Here is a 13819-nt window from a genome sequence, read left to right as displayed (position 1 = left end):
ACGTGGAGGGGTGTTCAGGATTCCAGGGGGCTGTGCTGATTTGCCATCAGGTTTGGGAGCTGGAAATGCTGCCCTGGAGCCAGCCCAACCATTCCACCAGCACAGCATCACCCTGGAAAAGGCAGCTTCAGGTCAGCCCTTTTCAGCCCTTTTCCCCCCATAGAGAAGCTGGGAATTTGTAATGGATGATTTTGGATTCCAAAGCCATCAGAGCCACCTCAAAGGCACTTCTATGATTTCTAAACAAGTTCAGATTCAGAAAAGGATAAGGAAGTGTTTAAATGCGTAATATGACCCAAAGAGCAAAAGGATTATAAAAAATAGAGAGAAGGGAAAAAAAAGGCATATGGGATCAAAGCATCTTTGCTGCTCTGACCACTTCTGGAGCTCTGAGAATTTTGAAGAATTTGGTGTCTTGTGTCATTAGTGAAAACAAACAGTCCCGTGAGTGAGTTCTCAGGAGTGTCCTGTTTCACTGATATGCCACCAGCCAAAGGAACTGCTCCACAGGAAGTTTCCCGAAAGCTGAAAGTTCCTCTGACCCCCAGCACATCCCTGCCTCTCCTCAGGCTCCTCCCTGCTAATCCCAGCCCAGCCCTGCCTGCCATTTCCAGCTAATAGATGGAGCCATTTGCAGGAGTGGAACATGAGGAGCCTCCAGCTCAGACACATTTCCTGATTTCCTGCTCCTCCTGCAGCACTAATTCCACTTCCCTGCACATCCTGCCTGTCCCAAGGACATCCTTCCTCCAGCCCAGCCTCCAGACCACAGCCCCATTAGCAATCAAACCATGGATGCTCATTAGCTGCTGCTCCTGCTGCTGTTTGCTTCTTTGGTCCCTGTTTGCCTTTTCTTCTCAATTTACACAGTATTTGGGTGGGGAACTTGGAATTGTTTGCTCTCTTGCACTGTGGTGTTATGGGATGTGCAGCTATGCCAGTTGTGTAATTTATTTATAAAAATTTATGAAAATTACACAAAAGTCAAAACAGCCTTGGGATACTTGGCCACCTTCAGCTCACAAATGGCAACAACAACTTCCCTGCTCTCTCCTTTTCAGATTCTGAATTTCATTTAAAAGGGATTATGCCTTTTTTTTTTTTCTTCTTTTTTTTTGCCTACAAAAGAATCCAAAGAGCCTGAACAGAATAAAAAGGGCTTGGATTGGCAGGACAAGGGGGAATGGTTTCCCACTGCCAGAGGGCAGCAGGAGATGGGATATTGGGATATTGGGATATTGGGATATTGGGATATTGGGATATTGGGATGGAATCCTTCCCTGTGAGGGTGGGGAGGGGCTGGGCTGGAATTCCCAGAGCAGCTGGGGCTGCCCTGGATCCCTGGCAGTGCCCAGGGCCAGGCTGGACATTGGGGCTGATTGGGAGCAGCCTGGGACAGTGGGAGGTGTCCCTGCCGTGGCCCTGTCCCTGAAATCAGATGATCTTTAAGGTCCATTTCAGCACCAACCATTCTGAGATCCTCTCAAGTTATTTCTCCTAGTGCTGAGTAAATCCTGTGGGAAATCAGTGGAATTCAAAGGGCTTTTTTCCCCCCAACTAAACACCTACTCAGCTCCTGTTCATCTGAAACTCGGTTTACTTGAGCAAGGCTAAAGAAATCAAGCTGTCCATCAATTATTTAAAGTGTTTGGCCCCGATCCTGGCTCCACACTTCATTTCACCACGGCCTTAAAGCTGGAATCTTCCACAGCCAGAGGCTGGGACAGGGAGGTGATTGGGAGAGAAAAGGCCTGGATTGACTTTTGGGGTGAAATGAGTTGTTTTGGATGCTCTGAGCAGATGGTGGGGGTGGATCCAGAGCTGGGCAGGGAATTTTCCCTTCCACTCCCTGAGCTCAACCACCTCCCTCAGGGCTCCCTCACAGAGGGGTCTGAGCTGGACTTTGGGGCCTTCTCAGCAGAGATCCTGAAATTCAGATGTAGAAACTTCAAATAAAACCCCAGGTATATACCAGTTATATCTATATAAAAGACTACTCAATGATATAAAAATAGAAGTATAGCTAACACTCGAAATCTTTGTCCTTACAAGAAGGGGAGAAATGCATTCTTCTGTTCCATGGAATTTAATTAGTTCCTAAATTTAGGTTCTGTCAGTAAAGTTACAGAGGATTCACTGCAGTTGGATTTAAATATTGGGTGATATTTTATATTTCACACAATGCTAATGGATGACATTACCTTCATATAGATATTGTCAAGTATTTCTGTGTGAATGCTCGGGTCTATTCACAATGTTTTAGTCAGCTAAATCATATTTGATTGCATTTTAAAAAAACACTTTCAGTCCCAGATATTTTTTATTTGAAGGGAAGAATTCAGTGAGACCCTGAATCCCATGAGCTGGGAAAGACTGATCTAAAGCAAAACCACAGGTGCAAAAATAATTAAATCTTTTAAGCATCAGAGTTATGATGCAATCCACAGGGGAGAAGGAGAGAAGTCAGTGCTGAAATTCCTCCTCTGCCATAAAAACTTATTTCTTACAATTGCTCAGTACCTTGAAATTCAAAGAATTTGGGTAGAACTTTCTAGAAATTCCAGTACTTCAATATCTCAATATCTCTGAGCATCTTGTGCACCTCAGTTCTTCATCTGCAGTAGAACAGCACAGAACCAGCTCAGGAGAGCTCCACAAGGGTCATCAAACACCTGGAACTCAAAGCCCATTCAGTAAGAAGGGTCAAACCATTCTCCAGTTTGGCTCCAGCTGCTGCTGCTGCCTCAAAGTGCAGAATTTCAAGTTATTTTCTCCTGGAGATGCTAGGTTTGGACAAAATTCAGGCCAAACTTACTCAAAATTCACTCGAGACAGGATCTGCCGCCTCAGGCTGCTGCAGCTTGGGAGGGGTTTTATAAATCCTCCAAGAGCATTCCCCCACCTTCTTCTGCAATGACTTTGTTTGTTTTTATGGAGCAGATTCACACAGCTTAGACTCCTTTGCAAGCCCTGTGCCACACACAGGGAGAGCAGCTGGATGGTGCAGGACTAGAAATGCCATTTTAGAATGTGACCCCAAAGTTCATTTTTGGCAGATGGGATTTTCCAGGTACAGAGCTGAGCTCCCTCCATAATATCTGAACTCAATTTAAGTTTGATCTATAAGATTATTTTCATTTCAACCCCTTTGGACACTCGCAACAACAACATTTCCCTTCTCCCTACACGGATTTAATTTGGTCATGCACTGCAACTCTGCTTAGAAAGCTGCTTAGTGGCAATGTTTCAGAAATCTGAATCAAATTTTCCTGAGTGAAATAAAATTAGTTATCGAGGAAAGGATAATCCACTTTTCCAGGGGCAGTGGTTCCATATCTTAGTAATGGTTCAAAAATACAATAATAATCCTAATAATGAAATGGCTGCTCTGAGATAGAGTGAGTGCTGATGGCAGGCTGGCTGTGGGAGCAGGCTGGGACAAACTGGGAGTGACTGGGAGCACTGCCTGAGCCACAAACCTTCAGATTTACAGCAGAAACCTCTCAACTTCCTGACTCCTCTGGCCTGGATCTGGCTCTGCTGCAGAGCCATTTGAACCCCCAGAAGTGAGAGTTCAGGGCTCACAGAGCTGCTGGTGTGGTCAATCCCTGCAGGGATGGTGCTGAGCAGTTCCCCAGCTCTGCTCATCTTCTGAGCCCTTTTGGTGCCACTGCCACAGCTCCAGCCCCATCCCTTCATCTTCCAAGCCCTGCAGGGTGATGAAGCCAATTACCAAATGTACTAATTACACCATGAAGGGCTTGGCTATTCCCAAAATCCCAATTCCAGGAGCTGCTGGCAAACAAGGTCACCCTGCCACAGCCCAGGTGTGAGGTCAGAGCATCCTCTCTCCCCATCCCAAATTCCTCAGCTACACCCTGCCCACCACCAGGCCAAGGAGTTTGGAAACCCACAGAGGACTGGGACCTTCTCAGGAGCTGGGATCATTCTCCAGCAAGAGAGGCAGAATCAGGGAAAAAAGGGTGAGAGCAGAATCATGGCCAGGGAGAAGACCTGACATGGAATTCCAGTTGGAAAAATCCTCTAAAACCATAAAATCCAACCATTTCCCAGCACTGCCAGTGCCACCACTCAGCCATGTCCCCAGATGCCGCATCACCAAAGCTTTTAAATCCCTCCAGGCATGTTCCAGCACTCCTGCTAATTGGAAGGTGACCAAGCATCTCCTCACAGTGCACCTTCCTTGCCAGTGGCAAAAATGACCAGTGGTGGCTGGTGACCTGTGAGTGTCACCCTCACAGTGTGACATCAGCAAATCTGATGAAACTTTCTCAATCAACTCCTTTTCTTGTGGACCCTTACAAAACAAAAAAAAAAAAAAATAAAAAAAAAAATCAAAAAACCTGGAACAATTGCATGATGTTCCCAGGAGAGCCCACAGGGGTTTTATCCCCACTTCCAGCAGGAGTGGAAAGCAGCAGTCCCAGCCAGCTGGGCTCTCTCCATCCCTCTGGGAATGCCCACTCCAAACCCACACAATTTTTGTGGAAAACCCTTGGCCAGTGAGACCACACAGGCTCCATTCAGCTGAGCAAGCAAGGCTGGAACCCATTAATTTGCTGGGTGAGTTATGGTTCCCTGCAGCACCTTTTGTTCACTGTCAAGGTTCTGCAACAATGACAGATGCAGCTACAGCCAGCCCAGAACTCCAGAATTTGATCTCCTAAATCATTCCAGATATTAAATGTCTCAGCAATAAGCCTGGCAAATGAATTCCTCTGGAGCTCACGCTTGGTGCTGAGCACGAGGCAGGAGGGACTCCCCACACAGCTCCCCATTGTTCCCTGGGAAATGATGCCTTGGAAATCATCCCTGGAAAGGAACCAGAACCCCAGGAAAACTCACACCACTTCCAGTGGCTGCTAAAAGGAGCTGCAAATCCACCTGGATCAGTGAGGCCGCACTGTGGGGCATTAGGAGCTCACCAATCCCAGGTTTAATAGCAGGAGCTGGACATGCATATGAAATTCCCACTTACCCTTGTAAATAAACAGCAAAGACTGCAGCAAAATAAAGAACCAGGGGAACACAGGCAGAATGCTTAAGCAGCAAGACACAGGCTGGGTTTCAGTCTGGCTCTTCTCAACCTCAGTATTAATCTTTTTTTTCTTTTTTTTTTCTTTGTTTAAAACCATCTCCTTCCTCCAGCCACAGCAGTCAAGAGAAGGGAGCAAATTCCACCTCACCTCATTTATAAAGAGCACAGAACTGTTCAAAGGAATCCTCGCCCAAAGCAGATTAAGGCACGCAGAGGGTGGAACAATTGCTACTTCATTTTTAATTTCTCCAAATCACCATCAGATAGATGACAGTGCTTAGCACAGGAAGGATTCTGCAGGCTCCATAAACAATAGAGGTATTACCCATTATCACACAAGTACAAATTAGTCTGACCTTTCCAGCTTTTTCATATGAGGCTTCCTTTTTTCCACTTGACTAGAGAAAATATTGAGTCAAGCCATGCTCTGCACTCTCCCTTCTCAGATGTGTTTGACCAGTGTTTCTTTCCTAAATCTGCAATTAGAAGAGACCCATTAAACACTGAATTCACCCGAGGAATTCTCTGGCCCATCCAGCACTTTCCTGGGGCTCTCCCAGCCTCACTCCTGGTGCTGCTTTTCCCATGGGGGATAAATGTGGGATCTGATCATTTCACACTCCATGGGAAGGGTTGGGAACAACATGGAAATGTTGTTGTGGCAGCAGAGATCATCATGGAATCATGGAAATGTTTGCATTGAAAGGGGCATTAAAACTCATCCCATCCCACCCCTGCCGTGGGCAGAGACACCTTCCACTCCTCCCAGGCTGCTCCAAACCTGGCCTGGGACACTTCCAGGGCCAGCCACTGCTTCTCTGGCAATTCCAACCCCTTCCCACCCTCACAGGAAGGAATTTCTTCCCAATCTCCCACCCATCCCTGCCCTCTGGCACTGGGAGCCATTCCCTGGCTCCTGTCCCTCCAGGCCTTGTCCCCAGTCCCTCTGCAGCTCTCCTGGAGCCCCTTCAGGCCCTGGAAAGGGCTCTGAGCTCTCCCTGGAGTTTCTCCTCTCCAGAGGAGCTCCAGCCCTTGGAGCAGCTCCATGACCTCCTCTGGATTTGCTCCATGGCTTTTCTGTGCTGAGGACCCCAGGGCAGAGAGGAGAGGACACTCAGGGAAGCTCCTTCCATCCTCCCTGCCCACAGCCCCTGCCTGATCCCATAAAAACTCAGGGATTTAGGAACTGGACCAACACCAAGGTCTCCTTGTGAGACACATGTACATCTCTAGGAGGCCTTTGCATGTCCCCAGGCAGGGGAGTGGCACAGAGCTGTGATCCCTTGTGCCAAGAACTGCCAGGGCAGCTTCCCTGGACGGGCTGTGCACAGCCTGCTCATGGACACCCGGCCCTGCAAGGGTTAAAGTCATTCCTCAGCACTTTCTGCCGGCGACCTGGAATGTGCTGGGTGCAGCACAGGAATCCTCTGGTGCTCCTGATCATTTTGTGAGGAAACCAGAGGAGCTGGGGAGGAGCAGGCAGAGGGTGGTGCTGAGCCAGCCAAACCCTGTACCTGGCAGCCAAACCCTGGGAGGAGCTGCCGGGCAGGGAGAGGGGGAAAGCAAGGGGGACACTGAGCACAGAGCCCTGGCCATGACAGGACAGTCCAAGGAGAAATTTCATCCCTTTCTGTGCCAGTTCCTCAGATTCAGGGATGCTGAGGAAAATTACAGTGTGGTAATTGAGGTTAGAGGAGTTAAATCCCCATCCCAGCTAAAGATAAAGGCTTATCCTGCCTTACCCAGCCCATGGAGCAGGGCATTCCTTGGGCACTGCCTTATCCCAGCCCATGGAGCAGGGCATTCCCTGGGCACTGCCTTACCCCAGTTTATGGAGCAGGGCATTCCCTGGGCACTGCCTTACCCCAGCCCATGGAGCAGGGCATTCCCTGGGCACTGCCTTACCCCAGTTTATGGAGCAGGGCATTCCCTGGGCACTGCCTTACCCCAGTTTATGGAGCAGGGCATTCCCTGGGCACTGCCTTACCCCTGATCATGGAGCAGGGCATTCCCTGGGCACTGCCTTACCCCTGATCATGGAGCAGGGCATTCCCTGGGCACTGCCTTACCCCAGCCCATGGAGCAGGGCATTCCCTGGGCACTGCCTTACCCCAGATCATGGAGCAGGGCATTCCCTGGGCACTGCCTTATCCCTGATTATGGAGCAGGGCATTCCCTGGGCACTGCCTTATCCCTGATCATGGAGCAGGGCATTCCCTGGCTCCTGCCTTACCCCAGTTTATGGAGCAGGGCATTCCCTGGGCACTGCCTTACCCCTGATCATGGAGCAGGGCATTCCCTGGGCACTGCCTAACCCCAGCCCATGGAGCAGGGCATTCCCTGGGCACTGCCTAACCCCAGCCCATGGAGCAGGGCATTCCCTGGGCACTGCCTTATACCTGATTATGGAGCAGGGCATTCCCTGGCTCCTGCCTTACCCCAGTTTATGGAGCAGGGCATTCCCTGGGCACTGCCTTACCCCTGATCATGGAGCAGGGCATTCCCTGGGCACTGCCTAACCCCAGGCCGTGGAGCAGGGCATTCCCTGGGCACTGCCTTATCCCAGCCCATGGAGCAGGGCATTCCCTGGCTCCTGCCTAACCCCAGGCCGTGGAGCAGCTCCCAGAGCCCCGGGATGCTCCTGGTTCCAGCTCTGAGGGCTGAGTGCTGCCACCCTGTGGGACCCGTGTCGCTCCTGTGTGAGCCTGGCACTGCCGGGATGCTCAGCACACACCTGAGTTTGGGATGCTGGCAGGGCTCAGAAGAGCAATCCAGCTGTTCCCAGACAAGCACAGCACTCTGGGATAATCCTGACAGCTGATTCAGGAGCTGGGGATGTTTATAAATAGGATTTAGAACAAAGAGGTTACTGAGTTCTGAGCAGAATAAGAACAGATGTTACAATCCAGGCTCATTTGTAAGGCAGAGGTAACTGATGAATTTACACAATCCCTGTTTACTCACACAGATCCAGGCCTGGGTGGAAATCCTGCTCTGTGCATCACCAACAGCACAGAAATTCAGCCTGGAATCACTCCTGTGCTGTGCTTCATATTTCATTCATTTCTGCTTCCAGCTATACATGCACAACAGAGGGCATGATACATCTCCCTAATTGAACAATACAGATCAATTAAATATGAAAAGTCGTTCTTGGACTGAAACCCTCTCAGGCAAATGTTCTGCTCTTATGCTAAGTAACTCTTTTAAAAAAAAAAAGCTGGGAGTTGAGTGCTGTTCAGAGGGGGATTTTTTATTTATTTTTTTTTTTAAGACTGGGAGACAAAGCCCAAAAAGATTCACCCATTCATTCATGACAAGAGGAGAGAGTTTTGATCACTGAGCAAGGTAAAACATCTTATTTGATGAAAGCTCCTCAGTGCTGTTTGTGTGAGGTGAAGAACCCCCTTGTGCTCTGCAGAGATCACCCAAACCACAGCCATGGATCAAACCGGACAAAGATCTCTCTGCTCCAGCCATAGAAAGGTGTAAAAATGAGCAAAAAAGAGCAAAAAATGGGGATCATTAACAGGAGCTGTTAAAAGGGAAAGCTGTGCCCTGAGCAGCCCCAGCAGCCCTGGGGCTCTCCCCGATGGCTTTTTTGGGTCTCCACACTCTCATCACTGGGAGCACAGAGATGCAAATGTGTTTTGTTGTGTGGAAGTGTTCCCGAAAAACGCCCTGTGATCTGAATAAAAGGGGGTTAATAAACAAAGCACTCACAGAGGGGTTCAAATCACACAGGTAGGTCTCTGCTGTGCAGCACCACTGGCATTAAATCACCCTCACAAGAGAGGTTTGTCCACCACAGTCACCCGGGCTGTCCTTTGTTCCCTCTCCAGCTCTAATCAGATGCAATGACCCGCTGAGCCTTATGCAAATTGGCCTTAAACACCACATCTCTTCCTCGGCTAAACATTTATATCAATAAATGATAAACACAGATTTCGCCCCAGGCCAGCAAAGATACAGCACTGTCAGAACTCCTGGCAAAGCAAATCAGTCTGGAGCCAGGGGCTGCTCAGCTCAGCTCTCCTGGAAATCTGGAGGAAACCAAGATTTACTGGTGGGTCTTTCGAAAACATCTTGCTCTCAACAAGGATTGGGGAAAGTCCACATGGGAGGGTTGAGCCTCACTGAATCCAAAATCCAAAGAGAAGACAGAGGTGGGGAGGAACCATCCTGGTGCTTTTCTTTATTTTTATTATAACTCAGCAGAACTGGGTACTGGCTAGATCAGAACACGAATAAGGGTGTCTGGCCAGATCTGAGACATCTCCAGCAAGTCCTCAAGGAATACAGCATCAGCAGCTGAATAACTGGGAGCTTGAGGAAGAACTAACAGGAAAAACAAATGTGGCAGAACCTCGCTTTTGAAACCTTAAACACAATTTTTAAAATAAATCCCTGCCATTTTGAAAATATGACTGCAGATGATTTTTTTGAGTCCTTCTGAAGTGCAATAAGTGCATCACTTACCTCACTGGAGGCCACATGCTGATACATCTGTGCTGTGATCGTGACCCTAAGCAAAAATCCCAATTTATGTCGCAGAGGCAAAACTTCCCCCTTCTGCTGCACCTTCCTAAAGCTGAACTCTGCACCTGCCAGCCACCAGACTGTTTTCAAAATGCTCTGACCCTGATGGTTCTGAGCCTTGACCTTCACTGATTTAACCCAGAGATTAAAAACACCCCAAGAACTTCTTCTTTTTCTCGGTGTCAGGTTGGGATAGATTTTTACCCTGCAGATTGAGATAAAATGACTGCAGCCAGGGAACAGCAAAGCAGGGAGTTATTCCCAACATCCCCACCTTCAGAACCCTGTTTAGTGCACCAAACACTGCTCCCTTGGCTCATAAGGAGTGAGAAGCTCATGTGTGTGAGGATGAGAAGCAGATTTGACACAGATTTGACACATTTCCTCCGAGTACCCCCAGATTTGATGGCTGCTGGGAGGAGGGGGAGGCAGGGAAGAGCTGTGCACTGGCATGAAACAGTAAATCAGCAGGGTGTCATCATTATGGATTTGCTTTGCTAATAATAAAAAGAATGAATCACTCCTGTCATGATACCCGTGTCTGCCCTGGAGTAACCACGGTGCTGAGCAGGGCTCAGCCCCAGCTGGCATCTGTGGGTTTGGGGTGATTTGGGAGGAAATCACCAACACTTGGCCGTGTTTGTGATTACCTCCCTGCCAGGGGCTGCACATCACTCACCCAGCAAGCAGCACAGGCTCCCTGTGGGAAGGAGAATTCCCAACTGTTGCACCAAAGGCTCTTCAAAGGGAGCTGGGTCCCCCGTGCGACAGCGGGGCTGGGGCAGCCCCCATCCAAGCAGAGAGGGAGAGCTGCTCCTGCAGACACTGCACCAGGGCAGCCCAGGCCACACAGGGCAGGTGTGGGGAGAAACCCCAGACCTGCTCTATTCTAACAGCGCTAAAAATAGACCTGTGATGATTTATGAACTTTCAAAGGCAGCAGAGTATTTTTAAGCAGCAGCAGCAGCTTCTGCTCCGTCTGCATCCCTCGGCGCCAGGGCTCTGTCCACCCTGCCCTGATGGGAACCAGCCCCTCCAGAATGCTCACCAAGCAGAATTAAACAAGACCACAAGAGCAAATAAAAAGGCAGTGATCTATCTGTCTCGTGGGTATTACCCTTCCTTCCCTCTGCCTTGTCTTTACCCCCTGAATTTCAAATATTCTTTTTTTAAATCAAGTCAACTCCACAGAACTGTCAGACAAAGAAAACTCCCGAAGGCAAGGTAAATAAATCACGTGGCACCAGAATATTTACAAAATTACTCCAAAGTTTTGCATCTCTGGGAGAAATTTTATGTGAGCTCACCCCTGATTTCCAGCTGTCCCTGATGGGGTAACACACGAGTGAATTTGAAAGCAAGAAAATGTTAATTCCAGTAAATAAAGACCTGGCTAGCAACAAGAAAGACGTTCATGCATGTCCAAGTTTGGGAACCAAGGTGGGCTCCCAGCAGCTGTCACTGCTGCTGTCCTTCCCTCTGGAATAAAAGCTCCTCAGCCACAGCTGGCAATCAGCACTCAGGAATCCAGCACTGGAGGGATTACCTGGAGAATCACGGCAGGACCCTCTGGAGGAGGATGGCCGAGGTCTCAGGGACCCCCACCCCACGGGCAGAGGTGTCCTTGTGGCCCAGGGCAGGGGACACCTCACCCTGCCCTCCTCAGCATCCCTGGTGAGCCCAGGGAGGGGCTGGCAGCCCCACACACCCCTGTTAACCCTTGGAGAGCCGGGCTTTGGAGCTGCAGCACCTCAGCCCGTGCTCAGGGGGGCTGCCTGCACAGGTGAGCTGCTCCTCTGCTGTCATTCACATTCCCAACACACGTTTTGTCACTGTGGAGAGCAGAACCAGCTTAAAATTCCAGGAGCGCCAGACAGGCTGGGAGAGAGCTCAGCTCCTCTGCAGAAGGATGGGAAAATCCTTCCAACTGCAGAGTTTAGCCAGGATCATTCAACTCCAACTACCTGCAGGCACACCCTGCTTCCCTGCACTCCCACCACCCAACAGCTGCGGGGGTTTGGGGCAGGAGACCCTCAGAGCCTCCCTAAAGGTGTTCAGAAACACAGCCAGAGTTTGGGGGTGCAAAGGGACATTTCCTGAAATGCCCCAAATTCTCGTCAGAGGGGTTCAGCTGTGCCCAGAGTTCAGCACGGGAGGGAGAGGTTGCTGCTCGCCAGTGGAAGCCATTGTCTCCAGCAGGCTGCCAAGGGGAAATTAGCAGTGTGCACACCTCTAAACGAGGCTGTACAGCACGGAAAAGAGGGATTAGCCATGTAAAGTAAGTCCTTTCGGTATTAGATTAAAGAGGGGAGGTGACTTTGAAGGATTATTCAAGAGCCATTTAAGCAGTTTTCAGGGACTTACAAACGCGGGGTAAAAATGCAGCTCCCTCGGGTCCAGAAAAGAAGAAAAATTCAGTTTCCCGGCCAGAAAAGCAGCAGGAAGAAGCTTCTGGGAGAAGTGCAGGCCCCCAGCACGCTGCTCCCAGGCTCGGCGCTGGCTGCGGAGCCCGGCTGCAGCATCACCTGCGCACCTGGGCTGGAGCCGCTGCAGGAGGCACAGGGAGCAGGGACGGGGCTCCCACAGCCACGGGGACGGGTCAGGGCATCCCCCGGGCACCCTGCCAGCACGGGGCACAGCCACCCAGCCACCCACTGCGGGGCAGGGAGCGCTGCATGCGGGAAAGGAGCTCCGGACTATCGCGACCATCGCAAGAGGAGCCGCCACCAGTCCCTGCTCCCACCTCGGTGATTTATCCACTGGGATGCGGGTCCTGAACCGAGCCATGGAAACCGGAGGATGGGCGAGCACAGCCACAAAAACTGATTTCTGCCTCCAGCCAAACGTGCCCCGCTTCCCCGCACCTGCGGGTGCCTCATCAACGTGCCGGCTCTTAATCCTCTGCCCACATTAATCCAGCTAGGGGAGAGGAGTACGTGGCTGCAACACATCAGACTGCTCTATCGAACCCTCCCGAGCCCTCCTCGGGGGGGAAAAACCTTCTTTGGCTTAGTCTAAATTAAGGTGACGGGTAATTAGTATGTAACATACAAACTATTGCCACTTGTTATGCAAGCAGCATCCTTTAATTTGTAGTTTCGAGAGCAAGCCGCTCCTGTCTGGGATAAATAAAACAACACGCTGCGGTATGTTGCTCACGACACGGGAGCAGCAGCAGCCTGGGCAAAGCAAAAGGAGCTTCAACTCCAGCCGGGAACGCAGCTGAGCCGGCAAAAAGTTCTGCGTGCGCCTGGAGCAGCCTGAGGGGATCATCCCCGCGTCCGCATCCCGGGATGCTCCTGCTCTCACTCGGGGATCGTCCCCGCGTCCGCATCCCGGGATGCTCCTGCTCTCACTCGGGGATGCTCCTTCTCTCATTCAGGGATGCTTCTGCTCTCACCCAGGGATGCGCCCGCTCCTGTCCGGGGATCATCCCCGCTCTCACCCGGGGATGCGCTTGCACTCACCCGGGGATCATCCCCGCTCCCACTCAAGGATGCGCCCGCTCCTGTCCGGGGATGCTCCTGCTCTCACCCGGGGATGCTCCCGCTCCTGTCCAGGGACCGCGGCCACCCCTGCCCGGTGGCTCCGCATGACCCTGCGGCAGCTCCGCGCTCCGGGGGCACCGGGGGTCCCTGCGGGCCCCTCGCCCCTCCGGCCGCGCCTCCGCTCCGCCGGCTCCGCAGCGCGCCCGCGCTCTCTTCCCCCGCGCCGCAGCTTGCTTGAAAATTCCTTATTTACCCCCTATTTCTTTTTTTTCCTTAAATCCCGTTTTAAATCCGCCTCCCTCCGAGCCGAGCCGAGCCGATCCGATCCGCGCTTACCTGCCCGGGGCGGGGGGTTCATTCCCGGCGCGGCTCCGCGGTGCGGGCGCTCCCGCGCGGTCCCGCGGCCGCAGCATTGAGCGGCAGCGGCGGGGCCGGGCGGGCTCCGCGCTGAGCCCACCCACCCCCGAACCGCCGTGCGCGGGGGGCGGGCGGGCCGCGTTAACCCTTCCTGCCCCGCCGCTGCCCGCCCGGCAGCGCTCGGTGCCGGCCCCGCGGGCAGCACCCCCTGCCCTGCCCTTGCCCTGCTGCAGCCCAGGTGCGGCTCTTCCCGCGGCTCCACCCGCACCCCGGGCGGCTCCGAGCCCGTTCCCGTCGCGTTCCCCGCTTTTCCCCATCCCCGACCAGCCCCGAGCCCGTTCCCGTCGCGCTCCCCGCTTTTCCCCATCCCCGACCA

At 51.7% G+C, this 13819-nt stretch overlaps 1 protein-coding gene across 1 annotated transcript in view; it reads right to left on the bottom strand.

The window, feature by feature from the left end:
- LOC118691564 (contactin-4) overlaps positions 1-13523 on the bottom strand; it is a 274696-nt gene extending 261173 nt beyond the window's left edge. The window contains 1 exon segment of the mRNA XM_036390793.2: positions 13423-13523. The gene's annotated coding sequence lies outside the window, so the exon portion shown is untranslated.
- Between the last annotated feature and the right edge of the window lie 296 nt (positions 13524-13819).

The sequence above is a fragment of the Molothrus ater genome, chromosome 11 (genome assembly GCF_012460135.2).
Source record: "Molothrus ater isolate BHLD 08-10-18 breed brown headed cowbird chromosome 11, BPBGC_Mater_1.1, whole genome shotgun sequence".
NCBI classification, from domain to species: Eukaryota; Metazoa; Chordata; class Aves; order Passeriformes; family Icteridae; genus Molothrus; species Molothrus ater.
The sequence above is the reverse complement of the archived record's forward strand: the minus strand, read 5'-3'. Positions and strand labels throughout refer to the sequence as shown.